At 48.0% G+C, this 16644-nt stretch overlaps 1 pseudogene; it reads right to left on the bottom strand.

The window, feature by feature from the left end:
- LOC115644984 overlaps positions 1 to 10769 on the bottom strand; it is a 38040-nt pseudogene extending 27271 nt beyond the window's left edge.
- Positions 10770 to 16644: the final 5875 nt, after the last annotated feature.

Raw genomic sequence — 16644 nt, 5'->3', positions numbered from 1 at the left:
AGTTGTGCATCCATATTATACTAATTGCATCTGGGCCACATTTTGCTAGTTTGCTTATGAGAATATCATGTGGGACAGTGTGAAAAGTCTTATTAACACCAAGCTATATCACATCTACTGCTTCCCTGCATCCACTAGGCCAGTAATCCTGTCAAAGAAGGAAACATGTTTGGTTTGGAATGATTTGTTCTTGACAAATCCGTGCTGGCTATTCCTTATAACCCTAATATCATTTAGGGGTGTAGTGGAAAATTTAGGTAGCCCTGATGATCTAGGCTTTTGCTTACTTGATCTGAGCCTGCCTTGCAGACAGCAGGCCCAAAACCTTAGCCAAGCTAAGAATTGTGCTTCCTAACAGTAGCGGTCAAAGGGGGAGGAGGGGAAGGGGTGGAAAGCCCCTGAAAATGAGAACAATTTGCAATATGTGTGTACCACTTATGAAATATAATAACCACTTGTGTGAAGCAATTACCTGAAATGAATTCTAGATGCCCCCCCATACCCCTTCCGATTGTGTGGTTGTGCCCTGTAAAGGACAGTTGTGTAAGACAATGCCCATAAAAGGCAAGAGTATAACCACGGTGGAAAGTACTGAAAGGACCATAACTCAAATTGCACCCATACTGGGGGGCGGTGGCGAAAGAACAATGGGAAGTACCAAGAGACCTTAACTCTCTAATTCCTAATAATGTTGTTATTACCTAAGTGTGCATAACTTAATTCCTAATATGGACAATTATTACTGACCTGTGTGTAATTTGTTTGCAGTTTTAAGCTTTAAAAGCTGCAGTGTGCTTAACATCGGGGGATCAGTTCCTACAACTGCTACCCCCAGCACGTTGGTGTGTTCGTCAATAAACGGGACTCAGGCTGAGTCTCTGTTCAAAATGATGTGGGGGTAAATTTTTCCACAACAATATAAAGGCTTATCTGGGATTTGAACCCAAGACCACTCACACCGTAAGTGAGAATCATACTCCTAGGCCAAGTAAGCAAGGGGAAATGATGGATGTAGTCAGTCATTGTTGGTATGCCCCAGGTTTTGCTTCAATGGCTTAACAATATTGCAGTGCATGTCCTGTTTGTCTAGCTTATAATGTTGGTAGGCCAGTAAAAACCAGACCAGCGGCCCACCCCTCTCCTTGTGGTCCGTTTGTAAACATTGAGATTGACTTCATAAGTTTGCCGAAATGCTGCTCTAATTAATATGTCCTTGTATGCGCATGTAGATTTTCAGGGTGAGTGGAAGCCTACCCCTGTGCCAAGGCTGATTTCATTACTGCCGCAAAGAAATTGTTGCAGGATTGTATTCCCCGATTTGGCCTACTCCTCTTGATTAACACTGACAGGGCACTCATTTGACAGGCCAAATCATGCAGCAAGTTTGCAAGGCTCTTGGAATCACCCAGCATTTACACTGTGCACATCACCCCCAAAGTGCGGGGGCTGTAGAACGGAAAAATGGAGAACTTAAGAATAAATTAGCCAAGGTTTGTGCAGAAATGGGCCTCAAATGGCCGGTTGCCTTACCCCTGGCTTTGTTGTAGATGAGAAATACCCCTGCCCGAAAGCATGGCCTTTCCCCACACGAAATCTTAATGGCCAGGCCCATGAGAATGCCTGCATCCCCTTCCTGTCTTCCTCGTGAGTTGAACCTACAGCTCACAGATGAGGCAGTTCTAATGTACTGTAAGGAGCTTATCTGGTGTGTTAGATCCTTACATTCCCAGGTACAAAGTGCCTTGCCGGCTCCCGCCGATTCCCCGTGCCACGATCTCCAGCTGGCAGACTGGGTGTATGTCAAGATTTACCAAAGAAAGACCTCTCTGGAACCCCAGTGGAAGGGTCCTTACCAGGTGTTGCTGCCTACCTACACCGCCATTAAGTGTAGAGGGTTGCCCAACTGGGTCCATGCCTCGCAGTGCAAAAAGATCCCACTGCCATTGGCTCCATTGGCCCTGGACTTTTCGTTGGCCCCAGTTCCAGACAGTCACTCAGACGCCTGAAGCTCTTGACTCTGAGCAGGGGGGAAAGAGTCCGTGCTATCAACTCAGAAAGAAGCCAGGAAAGAATCTGTGCTATCAACTCAGAAAGAGGCCAGAATAATGCCTTCCTAAGTCCTGTGGTGAGCCTAGCGCCCACAAGCCGGCCCTTAGCCGCCATGACAGATCCTGTTATCAGGATCAAAGAATCAGTCATGGTACGAAAATGGCTCATGCCCTCCATCAGGTTTATGTGCATGACTATGTTTTTGCTGCTGATCCTGAACTTTCACGATACACTTGTTTTCTTCTGGTCATCTGGCCTGACCCTTGCTCCAGCACCTATCACAGCATCACTGGTCAAACTTCTCATGAAGACAAGGTACACCCATTTCCTTGATGGGGTCCTGGACTCACTGGTCAAAAAACTGTTTGTTATAAAAAAGGACGTTAAAAATTGGCCCTGGTATAAGAGGCGGAATATTATACATTGGCAGGGAGGGACTTGTGGGGGGCATTTGTGGGAATGTGGTATCGAATGTCTCGGGGGATTTATCCCTCAGGCTGTACCCTATGCTGTAGGACAAGTGCCCTCTGCATGTACAGCCCTCCCTAACTGGCTTTCAGACGAGGGATTTGACCACCACTTGGCCAAGCATTCCCAGTACCTTTCTCAACGTGAAACTCCTTCCACAACCCGCAGGGCCCCCGTCCTTGTCCCAACCATCCCTAATAAAGGTCGCATTACATTTAGTAATGATACTTACTGGCCCAAACCCGTGACTACTGGGGACATCAAAGAATTTTGCTCCAAAACCCTATTCCTAAAAGACCAGGTCCACACCTATGGCAGGACCATAAAATGGTTCACTTCTGAAAGGGTAGAAATCAAGATCTTTATTATTAATCCTACCCACCCCTTGAGGTATAACAACACTGAGGTATTGGGGGAGGAGACCGAGGTGGAGACAATGGCTATGGCGGGGGCTTGCAACATGTCCACCACTGAGGAGTCCACTGAGCCATGCTTCATATTTACCCAACTCCTCCCCAACAGTATCTTTGCCCACAAAACCTGTTCCCCTAGAGTTGTCTTCTTTTATATCGAGACCCCGCCCACTGCCAACGTGCTAGCATACCTTATTGTCTATCATGCTCGCACCTACAACCCCACCCTCCATGAATCCCAACAAAAGATAGACATGTTCGGCCACAAACTATTGTATATCACACCATACAGATGAGATACTCTCACCCAGCGGTGGATTGTGCTTAACGCCATTCTAAGCATCATTACCTTTTCTTTTCCACTGTCTAGGTTCTGAATAACCTCCCTGTACCCCAATTGCTCGAAGGGTGCTGCTATCCGGTTAGCTCAGCAACAAACAACTTGGGTGGTGTTTCGAGTGAAACGTGGGCTGGTGCAAGGGGTGTTACATGTCCTGAATAGCGCTGCTGCCCTCTGGAACATTAATAAGGCTCAGAAACATGGTGAACGACTGGGTAACCTGGAAAGGGCCTCAGGCCTTTGACAGGAGCCCATCTAGCCCAGACCCAGGCCGGGATAGGAGAGTCACATGTCCTGTCTGCCCTTAGCACTTAAACTCAGGAGCTCCTTATGAAAATGGTACTCACTACTGTCGAGGCCGGGAAGGTGTCTCAGTGGGACTTAGCCTGTGAGGAAATTCAGGATTTCCTAAACGTCCGCCTCTCCACCATCCGAAGCGACATCCAGGACCAAAGCTGGCCCACGGCACTCACCGCCAACACGGGGGTGCTGCTCAAGTTGTGGCCTTGGAGAAACACATGGGCTCTGAGGGCTTGGGAATGTAATCATACTCGATGCTCATTTCAGGCCACCAGGCTGATAACCGGACTGTGGCCACCTGTCTTAATGCTGCTTCTGGGACCCTGGGAAAACTGCCTATGGGACTGGGTGATTCACCGGGAGGTATGGGAAATAAGACCGCCTGGCAGGCCTAATCGTTACGTAGCCAGCACCCCTGATCACCGGAAAGCCCATGACTTTTGGATAGGTGTCGGTAACCTATAGATGTTTTGGTCTATGGAGCCCCCACAATTCTCTTGCATTCGAGAACTTCATCCTGGGGAACGAATCTCGGTCTTTAATGCTCTCTGTTGGGAAGGGTATGAAAGAGGCGATTCATTGTCTGGACAGCCTTCGTTCATGACCGAGACAAATCAGGTTCGACTAAGTGTTTTATCTGGTAAGGAATGACTGAATGCAACCAAGTAAAGTTCAGAATCAAACAGCTGTTTATTAACCAAACAAACAACAAGGATAAATTGCAACTTGGATCAAAAAGGGGCAATTCAACGACTACAGATACTATTAGACTGGGCAACAAGAACAGCAATAAGGAAATAACCAGACTGAACTAACAACAGGAGTGAATTATAATTCAGATTAAACAAGGCAATTTATCAATCAGGAATGCTATCAGCAATTATATACAAAACTCTATACACAACTCTATACAATGCAGGGAAGACAAACAAAGGCAGGTAATTAGGCAAAGATAGATTATATACAAAAATTAAAATGTTCTCACCACCCTCCAGATGCAGCTGACCAGCAGTACAGACACCGAATACATGGCAATTTGAAGGGATGTAATTCTAACACGACATTACACGAGCCGGCAAAAACGGAGAAGACCCTGGCTGAAAGCATGATCAGGCCTTTCAGCTAACACGCGAGAATTTCTAACAGTTTTTGGTGAGAGACACAGTTTTATCTGAAGACTCTTACTCATGTCAGCGTTGGATTGGTTCCCAGCTCCTGCACCTATCAAGTTCCGAGCTGATGCCCTTTACGTCAGTAGAAACTGCACCCAGCATACTAAGGGCTGCACACGACACACCACTTTTGCACACGGCACAGGTAGCACTCGGCACACTTGTAGTACACGGCCCTGCAGTAGCACGCGGCACACAGGTGGCACACGGCCCACTAGTAGCACACGGCCCACTACTGACCTTGTGCTGACCCTGTACTGACCGACAATCGGCCAGACCGAGAGCCTAAGTGTGAGTTTCGGGTTGTGACATGCCCCCGTGGCCGATTGTCAGTCCATGATGAAAGGGACAGCTCATGCCCAGAGAGGGGGGTGAGCCTGGGAGAGGGGCAAAATTTAGACCAGGGACTCTGTATCTGACTGGTCGTCGGCTGGTTGGAGGGGGGAATACTTAACCTGAACGGGAAGTGCAGATATAGTTTTAACTACCAAAGCTTTGGTAACTGCAAGACCTAAACAAAATGTAATAACAATTGCTGCAACGATTAACCATTGTTTGAGGGACTGCGCCCAATGTCCAAGTCCCCAATCAGACAAAGTAGTCTGCCACCAGTCCCAGTATTGACACTCATTGCGGATGTGAACAGCCAGAGATGACAGCTACTGGGACGTGGCGGAGACGTTGTTCCATCCAGGATGTAGGCGAAGACAACACTGACCCTTGAAGCGAGAATCAAGGTTCTCTAGAGCTTCACAAAAGTCCTGATGAGGCAAAGTTTGTAACATAAGGAGATTTTGTTCGGTATACTCAGCCAACGTGGTTAGGGAATCATCAGCCTGTTGAAATCCAAGAGCAGTGAGGTTAGTAAGGGTTTCCAAATTAACTGAAAGGCTGCGAAGCTGATCAAGGGTAAAGGCATAACCAACAGGGTTAAATTGTACATATCCCCAAAAGAGGGTTTCAGTGGTCGATCTCAGACGGGTCCACCATGTGAGATCGCATTTCTATGGACCGAATACGGGGGGAGGCCTGTGAAAGACACCTCCTCCTTTAATAAAAATTTGGCTGAGGGCGCAAATGCCCTTAGGGAAGCGACGATGATTGTGAGCAATGCCATAGTCACACAGCCAATAGATTCCAGGGGGAGAATACAAGTTGGAGGTGTTAGCCCACCTAACAAGCAAATTCCTTCTGTCTACAGTTGCAGGGTTATGTGCAGCTGTGACCCAATAATGACGTGCCCAATCAATGGCCCTTAGGCCAACCGTTCGCTGACTAGTAGCGAATGTGAAGCGGGAGGACCACATCCACGAAGAAGCGTCAAAAATAGTAATAGGAACATTAGATTAGTTAAGGGTGGCTAGGGTGGAATTAAACGCTTGATAATACCAATTGGGGGAGTCTCCCTTTTCATACTGCCAACCAAAATCATAATCTATATGGCACCAGTGACAAGGGGGTGGGGGCATAAAATAGTGAGAGCAATTAGAATACATTCCCCATGAACGGCGAGAGTTAGGACCCAAAAACACAAAATGGACACGGAAATAGGGGTGTTATAAGTTTCAAACCGGTCTGACTGGGTAGAATTACAAGTAAACAGGGATCGCCAAAGCCAGTCAGGGTTGTTACATTGAGAGGCAGGGTACTCGTGGGACACATTTTTAATAGGGAGGAACTTAAAAGAAAGGGGGACCCCCTCGGGGTAGATAGGGGGTTAGAGCATATGAATGACACAATGGTGATCTGAGGGAATGGAGGAAATGTCTTTTGAATCAGCAGCCAGAAGTTCTTGACCGGTGTAAGCTAGGATCCAATTCACCTGAGGGTTTGGATGTGGACGATGTAGTTGCGGATAGACCTGAAACGACAAAACAGAGAATAGGACAAGCCCTAGGGTAAGTCCGGTTATGATCGCCGGCTAAGCCAGTTGTGGTGAACTAGTCGGGTTTCTGATTGGCCAGTACACACAATATGGTATGTATTAGGGAAGTGACCGGCCTTGGATACGACGGCTGGAATGGGCTGTGGGTGTCCAGACGCTTCCGGGGCACATAACCACACTGTCTCCTGTGGGGTAAAAACTAGTTTTCAGGGTGGGGGTAACTCTGGATCGATATGTGACCAACCACTATAGGCTGCTTTTAAGGCGATGAGGGCCTGAGGTAAGGCCAGGTGCCAGCCTTTATAGTCTGGTTTCCCGATAATGGCACGGAGTTGTGTCTTAAGGATTCTGATACAACGCTCCACGACACCATTACTATGAGGATGGTAGGGGAGGTGGACATGGAGCTGAGCGCCCCACTTGGTAACTAAGGCCTCAAAGCTATGACTGGTAAATGGGGGACCTCCATCAGTTTGGATTTCAGAGGGATCACCCCAAGTTGCAAAGACTTGGAGCAGCGCCTTATTAACTGCTGGAGCTGTAGACCATTTTAATGGTGAGCAATGGATTTGGCGAGAGCCTTAAATCCATGGCTACTATCCCCCTTTCGGAATAGTTTAGCCCCAGCTAAAGGTTCAATTATATCTAATTGCCAATGGTGTCCAGGTTTAAAGAATTGGTGCAGTAAAGCTCCATGGGTTATGACAGGTTGGGACGTATGATGAGTTGCTTGACACTGCTGGCAAGTGCATATAACTTCATTGCAGTGTTGACGTGTTAAGTCTGATTTGCGGTGCCCATGAGCTGTAAGGATTTGGTGAAGGGCTCGCCCAGGTAAGTGCCCCCATTCTTCATGCATCCATGTCAAAAAAGAATCCCGAGGGTCAGGGCGGTGGCGGAAGACACCTTGGGGCTACTAGGGGTCTCGGCCTAAAAGGTCCGAAGATGTTGATCGAGGGCAGTATGGAGTGGATTGCTGTCTGGTCGTTGGGAAGGGCAGTGGGTAATAAACCAGGGTAATTTAGTTTTATACATGAGGGTGAAAATTTGCTCCCATAGGTCCTCATATGTTCGTGGTTGTCCCTCGCGGGTGAGGATGGACACCCCATAAGCGGAGTCAATACTGAGGACAAACCGAATACAAGGATGGGCAGAAGCGAGGTGGGAGGCAGCTAAAAATATCCCTTGAACCTTGGCTAGTTGGGCTGAAACATGGCTAGGGAGAAGATCAGCTTGAAACATTTCACACTGCTGGCAAAGAATACCAGCACGGGGGGAGGGGGCTGTACCCCCGTCAGATACGATCCATGGGTCAAATGCGCTAAGCTCAGCTAAGCTGGGATCCTCTTCAGCGGTAGAACTTGAGCATAAAACCCATTGTCCGAAGGCCTCCTGTGCTGTAAACATTAGCTTTTCCCAGGTGGCTGATGACCCGTGAAACTGTGGAGCTGGAGTAAATGACAGCCAGGGAATGAGCTGCACATGGGGACCTTGGAGCTTGCCGTGAGCCATTTTGGCTCAAGGGCGGCGAGTTTGACTCCAAGGAACATGTGCCCTACCGATCCATACCGATACTCCAGACCATTAAAGGTGTGGGCACTGTGATATACTGGACGGTTTTCCTTGGTGATAACTGCACCTATGCTGTGAGCCGTGATTGATAAGGTGATAAGAATTGGGTCTTTAGGATCCCACTGGTATAGGATTGGGTTAGAATGGAGCCATGCTGTTAAGTCACCTACTGCCTGATCAGCTTCCTCGCTCCAGAGCAGCCTTTTGGTTTTTGCAAATTGCTGAACGGTAGACAAAGCATGGAGTAAGTTGGCGGGGAGGAAAGCTCGATGGTAATTAAATGTGCCGAGCATCCTTTGGATTTGTTTTTGGGATGGGGGACGGGGAGTGAACCCCTACCTTAAACTATGGCTATAATAATTGGTACAAAGAATGTTGGAGGACTCCCTCCTCAACATTAAACCCCAGAAACTGAAACGAGACTGACGGCAGTAGGCAGCTCTTTGTTTTGTTAACCTCCCACCCGTCATTATTTAGGACCTGAAGGACCTGGTCGGCGAGGGTTTGAACAGGGGCAGAATCGGGGCCGCAGATGAGTATATCATCTACATAATGAATGACCTTGAACCCAGGGGGTGAAATGACTTGAAGGGTTCTACTTAGTGCCTCGGTAGCGCAGGTGGGTGAATTTTGGTACCCTTGGGGGCAGACCCGCCACTGATACTGGGCGCCCTCATACGCGAAATTGAGGAGCCCTTGTGGGTCATAAAGAGGTATCTGGTAGAACATGTCCTTAAGATCAAGGGTACATGTCCACTTGGTTTGCCAGTTAAGTAAGATACGTTCAATTGTGGGTATATCCCATTGGCTTGTAAATACAATAGCCTCAATGTGTTGATTGGCTGACCGGTTGTCAATAACCATGCGAAATTCATGAGGCCTATGAGGTTTTGGAATACCCCATGCACTAGATAGATATCGACTGTGGGTAACATGACAAATATGCCGGGCGCTTTCAAGTTGGGCTAAAAGTTGGTTGATGGAAGCTTTCCCTTGGGGATAGGTTGGTATTTCCACGGGGTTGGGTTACTTGCCCTGGGTTTGTGGGGTTAACAGTTAGGGCAACAAGTAGGGCGTTAACGATAACTGGGGCTAATTTAAAAGCCTTTAACTCACCCCCTCCAAGGATGGTCTGATCTCCTAAGAGGGCAGAAAACTGAACAGGAGTGTTACAAAGGATAGCCTTCACCCTGACTTCAGGCCGAGACTCAATACAATTGAGCCCTTGAACATGGCTGACATGACCGGTACACTTGTGGGGTATGCAGGGCCGGCGCTACCATTTAGGCAACCTAGGCAATGGCCTAGGGCGCCAGAATTTTGGGGGGGTGCTATTTTGCCAGGGGGGTGGCACGCGGGTCCGGTGGACCTACCGCAGTCATGGCAGCGGACGGTCCGCTGCTGGAAAGGCTCTGGTGGAGCTGCCACAGTCATTTCGGCAGACGGTGCGCTGATGTAAAGGCTACGGCAGACCTACTGCAGTCATGCCTGCGGCAGGTCCACTGGAGCCTTTAGACCAGCGGACTGCCCACCGGCATCACTGCGGTAGGTCCACTGGGGCCGCGGGGGGCGGCAAAATGGCTGTCTGCCTAGGGCGTCAGAAACCCTGGCGCCGCTCCTGGGGGTATGGATGGGGGGTGTTATCAAGGGTAACTAGGGGAAAATACGGCCTGGAGTCATTAGACCGGGTGTTGGCCGCCATTACGCACCCAGCCTTACACCGTTTTCCTGATGTGAGCCCTCTGAACGATCCTCCCACCCCAGGGTTATGGCCAGCTCTTTCTGCTATGCGGGGCTTAATTTATGGGCAGCATCCTTACTAAGGCCCGCTTTGTTGATCAGGAACCCGAAGATCTTCCGTTCCATATAGGATCTTTCGGGATACTTAGGCTTAGCCTCGGGGACTACCACACCTGCGGCTACTGTGGGTCAGGGAACAGGCCACTTTAAGCGATCCATGGCCTGAAACGGTGAGGTGACTGGTCGGCCTTGAAAGCCTCGCATCCATAATAATATACTTGTGTCCCCAAGAGGGCTACTATCAAGTGCTATGTCTACCGCTTACTCGTGTACTAGGATACCAGCAGGTCAGTGACATAGTAATAAGCCTGGAAGGGATGTAACTGTTGTTGCACCTGTGTCAGACCCAGCGGTGTTTGTACGGGATCCCACCAGATGAGGGACGCCCCCACAATAGTATAGATTAAACTGCAGGGGGTAGAAATGCCTTCTAGGGGGAGCTGGAACGCTTGGGGGCTATTCTGCACCTGTAAGTACGTGGCCGCCGGGACAGAAATGGGCCAGACTGGGGCAGCAAGAAGTACACCACGGGCAGTCCCTCTAGACCAGGAGGCACTTCGGGAGAGTAGGGTAGCCTCCTCCTGATCGACCAGCTCCTGGCCAAATTTCAGGATGAGCCGCCCTAGCCAAGAGAACATCGGCTCGCCTGGTTCCCGGCCAGTGTCACTAATAAACTCCTTTATCTCCTCTTTACTGCGGGTACGCCACTCATAGGTAACATTCCGTGTTCCAGTTGGGTCCACTTTAGTGCGTGTTAGCTGCACTGGCATGGTCTCAACGGGGGTAGGATCTGATTTTCCCAGGCTCACCTCAAGAGGTGGGGGTGGTGGAGCTGGGTATAAACTGGGAGCTGATGGGTATGGCAGAGGGGAGGATTCAGGGATTTTAGACAGTGGTTGGGCCGTATCGGGGGTTTGGGGGGTCTCAACTGTTTCTTGGGCGGTGGAGGTTAGAACCCCCATAACAATAGTTAGTTCGTCTAGAGCCAGGCCCAGAATTTTATGGTAGGCGCTGGCAATGACTTCTGGCTTGTACTGGTCGGGCCAAAGTTTCTTAGACAGTTTCTCACCCTCTAACTCTTGGATGAGTTGGATTACTAACTCACGTGCAAGGCCTCCGCTTGGAAGCCTCGGGGGGTTAATAATGGGTGAACAGGTGCCCCTGGCCGCTTTTAAGACCTTTTGGGCACTTTTCCACAAAAGTGCGGGATCGGTTCCAGCACTGGCTTCCCCGGACTTGGTACAGACCTGTCGATAATTGGCCTCTGTGGGAGTCAACCGAAGGCCTATGTGGCACGTCCAAAGACAACCCGCAGCACCGATAGACAGGCTAACACTATAGGTTTGGCTCGAGTAGCCAACTCCAACAATACAATTCTAGCTAATCGCCTCAGGGTGCCTTCGATCGAGCAAAACATGATGCTGGAGATGATTAAACTCATCATCGGGGGTTTTGTCGGTGGCCTTGGTTCGCCACGGACAATTAAGATGCAGAGACAACAGAGAACAATTTTCCTCACCAGATCCTGTTCGTGACGCCATGACCGAGACGAATCAGGTTCGACTAAGTGTTTACTCTGGTGAGGAACGACTAAAAGCAACTGAGTAAAGTTCAAAACCAAACAGCTGTTTATTAATCAAACAAGCAACAAGGATAAATTGCAACTTGGATTAAAAAAGGGCAATTCAACAACTACAGATACTATCAAAATAAAACATGCACAACTTTATACCAGGCAACAAGAAGAACAACAAGAAAATAACCAGATTGAACCAACAACAGGAGTAAATTACAATTAAAATTGAATAAGGCAATTTATCAGCCAAAAACAATATCAGCAATTATATACACAGCTCTATACACAATTTTATACAACCTTATACCAAGCAGGGAAGAAAAATAGAGAAAGGTAACTAGGCAAAAATGGATTATATGCAAAAATTAAACTGTTCTTATCACACTCCAGATGCAGCTGACCAGCAGTAAAGATACTGAGTACATGGCAAATTGGTGGAAAGTAATCCTAATACGACACGAGCCGGCAAAAACAGAGAAGACCCTGGCTAAGAGGGTGATCAGGCCTCTCAGCTAACACGCAGGCACTTCTAATGGTTTTTGGCGTGAGACACAGTATTATCTGAAGACTCTTACTTGTGTCGACGTTGGATTGGTTCCCAGCTCCTGCACCTATCGGGTTCCAAGCTGGTGCCCTTTACGTCAGTAGAAACTGCACCCAGCACACTAGCGGCTGCACATGACACACCACTTTTGCACACAGCACAGGTAGCACTCGGCACACTTGTAGTATACGGCCCTGCAGTAGCACGCTGCACACAGGTGGCACACGGCCCACTAGTAGCACACGGCCCACTACTGACCTTGTGCTGACCCTGTACTGACCGACGATCAGCCATACCGAGAGCCTAAGTGTGAGTTTCGGGTTGTGATAGTTGGCATTTCCTAACTTTTAAAGGCCCTACACCACACAAATTTTTTGTACCTATATAACTATTTTAGTTGTGGGTGTTTTTACTGTATTTATTTATTCATTTACTTTTACCTAAATAGTTATCGTGTCACAACTTCTATTGTGGACACAGTTATATTTTTAGAAAAATGCCTTACCAATACTACTACTGGAATAGCTATACTGGTATAAACTGCCTTCATACTGATATAACTGTGTCCATACTACGGGGATTGTACTGCTTTAACTACACTACTATAGCTCAAGCAGTAAACAAGCCCCTGCTCACTAACACTCATGCCAACAGGGAAGAGAACTTGCCTCACAATAGGAAAAATGACACTCAGGTAATTGGCACTCAGATATTAGGATGATGGGTACCAACTGAAGAACCTACATAATTAGCTCCCTATACCATGTAGAATGATGAATGTAAATGCAAAGATGTCATGGGGTTTCTGATCCCTTTAGGGCAGGAATTTTTAAAATTGTTTTTGCGGGGTCACACTGAAAATATTTCAGACTGTGACAACCTCCCCCCCCCCCCCGAAGAAAATGTGAGAGTGTATTGCTGTAAGTACTTATAGGACTATTAATGAAGCATGTAATCATTATCCCTGCAGTCCAAGACTTTGAAGTCTTTCCAAAAGTGTAAAGCAACAATTTTCAGGAATAAATACAATCTGGGTGAATGACTACAAGGCAATGATCGTTAAAATCTGTCACTACCAGGTGGCCTCTGTGATTGGAAGTCACACTTCTTGGAGAATCCAGGGCCGGCTCTAGCTTTTTTGCTGCCCCAAGCTGGCCAGACTACCGAAGGGGAAAAAAAAAGGCAGCCGCAGGGAGCATGTGGAGAGTGGTCAAGGCAGCTCACAGGGGGGTGAAGGGCAGTGCTGCAGCCCACTTGCACCCGGGAGAGAGGGGCTCCCCCCTCCGGCCTTGGGGTGCTTCTCCCGGCTGGACAGGAGGAGCTCCCGGGGGCTGCAGGAGGTGCTGGCTCAGCCACTCCTTTAAAGGCGGCTTGGCCGGGCTGGGCTCAGAGTGGCGTGGGAGGCAGAGGCCAGTGCAGGCGGCGAGCAGTGGCACGTCCTGGGGAGCCCGGCGGCACAGTGAGCGGCGGGGATTGCTAGTTCCTGCCCCCGCCCCGGCTGAGCTGGGACTGGCAGAGTGCAGGGAGCTGGCCGGGGGCTCCAGAGCTGCAGATCAGGCTGCCAAAGAAAAAAAAAAAGAACCATGGCAGGGCAGCCGGAATGTGCTGCCCCAAGATTGTCTGGAATGCCGTCTCTTATAATGTGCCACCCCAGGCATGTGTTTTCTAGTCTGGTGCCTGGAACCGGCCCTGGGAGAATCAAAGTGCTTTCAGAGTGCCCCTTCGAAGCCATATATATTCATATTTAAACTAGGAGATGGGGGAAAGCCGACTGCTGCAGAGGAGCACATGGACTGGACAGAGACTTCCCTCAGAGGAGAGTCTATTGATTGAGATTCTCTAGGTTATAGTCAGGATCCAGGGCTGACTTTAGGCTGATTCCCCCATTCCCTCGAATCAGGCCCCATGCCTAAGAGGGCCCTGCACCCAGCCAGAGCGCGGCAAGCCCCATGGCCCTGCAACCCCGGCCGGAGCGCAGCAAGCCACACGGCCCAGCTACCCTGGCCAGAGCGCCGGCCTGAGCGTGGCAGGTCCCGTGGCCCCGCTTCCCCAGCCAGAGCACCGGGCGAAGTGCTGCAAGCCCATGTCCCTGCTCCTTCCACCGAAGCGCTGCAATCTCCGTGACCCCACTCCCCCGGTCAGAGCGTGGCAAGTCCCACAGCCCCGCTCCTCTTCCAGGAGCACGGCAAGTCCTGCGGCCCCGCTTCCCCAGCCGGAGCGCTGCAAGCCCCATGCCCACCCCCCCCCCGGCCAGAGCATGGCAATCTGAAATGCCGCCGAAGACTCAGAGTGGTGCCCACTGAGTAAAGCCCCACAAATCAGGCTCTGTACTTGCTAAAGCCAGCCCTGCAGAGGATGAAAGAGGATAATGTAAGGGCCAGATCAGACAAGAAATATTCACATAAAGAATCAGACACACCAGAAAAGGGCAGACAAATAAACAGTAACAAAGGGGGGAGGGATAGCTTAGTGGTTTGAGCATTGGCCTGCTAAACCCAGGGTGGTTAATTCATTCCCTGAGGGGGCCATTTAGAGATTTGGGGATTTAACTGGGAATTGGTCCTGCTTTGAGCAGGGGGTTGGACTAGATGACCTGAGGTCCCTTCCAATGCTAATATTCTGTGAAAGTGCTTGTACACAAATGCTAGAAGTCTATATAATAAGATGGGTGAACTAGAGGACAGGGTACAAAATACATTGCAATGAAAGGACAGGTTGTGCGGAGGGGAGTGGCACTATATGTGAAAGAAAATGTAGAATCAACTGAAGTAAAAATCTTAAGTGAATCCACATGTTCTATAGAATCTCTATGGATAGTAATTTCATGCTCTAATAAGAATATAACATTAGGGATCTATTATCGACCACCTGACCAGGGTAGTGATGGTGATTATGAAATGCTAAGGGAGATTAGAAAGGCTATCAAAATTAAGATCTCAATAATAGTGGGGAATTTCAATTACCCCACACTGACTGGGAACATGTCACCTCAGGACAAAATGCAGAGACAGAATTTCTGTATACTTTAAATGACTGCTTCTTGGAGCAGCTGGTACGGGAACCCACAAGGGGAGAGGCAACTCTAGATTTAGTCCTGAGTGGGGCGCAGGAGTTGGTCCAAGAGATAACTATAACGGGACCACTTGGAAATAGTGACCATAATATAATAACATTTAACATCCCTGTGGTGGGAAGAACATCTCAACAGCCCAACATTATGGCATGTAATTTCAAAAAGAGGAACTATGCAAAAATGAGGGGGTTAGTTAAACAGAAATTAAAAGGTACAGTGACTAAAGTGAAATCCCTGCAAGCTGCATGGATGCTTTTTAATGACACTATAATAGAGGCCCAACTTAACTGTATACACCAAATTAAGAAACACAGTAAAAGAACTATAAAAGAGCCACTGTGCCTTAACGACCATGTAAAAGAAGCAGTGAGAGATAAAAAGGCCTCTTTTAAAAAGTGAAAGTCAAATCCTAGTGAGGTAAATAGAAAGGAGCATAAACACTGCCAAATTAAGTGTAAAAACATCATAAGAAAAGCCAAAAAGGAGTTTGAAGAACAGCTAGCCGAAAACTCAAACAGTAATAACAAAATGTTTTTAAGTATATCAGAAGCAGGAAGCCTGCTAAACAACCAGCGGGGGCCCTTGATGATTGAGATACAAAAGGAGCACTTAAAGATGATAAAGTCATTGTGGAGAAACTAAATGGATTATTTGCTTCAGTCTTCATGGCTCAGGATGTCAGGGAGATTCCCAAACCTGAACCTACTTTTGTAGGTGACAAATCTGAGGAACTGTCACAGATTGAAGTGTCACTAGAGAAGGTTTTGGAATTAATTGATAAATTTAACAGTAACAAGTCACCGGGACCAGATGGCATTCACCCAAGAGTTCTGAAAGAACTCAAATGTGAAATTGCAGAATTATTAACTATGGTTTGTAACCTGTCCTTTAAATCGGCGTCTGTACCCAATGACTGGAAGATAGCTAATGCAATGGCAATATTTAAAAAGGGCTCCAGAGATGATCCCAGCAGTTACAGACCGGTAAGTCTAACATCAGTATCAGGCAAATTAGTCGAAACAATAGTAAAGAATAAAATTTTCAAACACATAGAAGAACATAAATTGTTGGGCAAAAGTCAACATGGTTTCTGTAAAGGGAAATCGTGTCTTACTAATCTATTAAGAGTTCTTTTAAGAGGTCAACAAACATGTAGACCAGGGCGATCCAGTGTACTTAGATTTCAGGAAAGCCTTTGACAAGGTCCCTCACCAAAGGCTCTTATGTAAATTAAGTTGTCATGGGATAAAAGGGAAGGTCCTTTCATGGATTGAAAACTGGTGAAAAGACAGGGAACAAAGGGTAGGAATTAGTGGTAAATTCTCAGAATGGAGAGGGGTAATTAGTGGTGTTCCCCAAGGGTCAGTTCTAGGACCAGTCCTGTTCAAATTATTCATAAATGATCTGGAGAAAGGGGTAAACAGTGAGGTGACAAAGTTTGCAGATGATAGT

The sequence above is a fragment of the Gopherus evgoodei genome, chromosome 2 (genome assembly GCF_007399415.2).
Source record: "Gopherus evgoodei ecotype Sinaloan lineage chromosome 2, rGopEvg1_v1.p, whole genome shotgun sequence".
Lineage (NCBI taxonomy): Eukaryota > Metazoa > Chordata > Testudines > Testudinidae > Gopherus > Gopherus evgoodei.
Note: the sequence above shows the minus strand (reverse complement) of the source record. Positions and strands in the feature narration are given on the sequence as shown.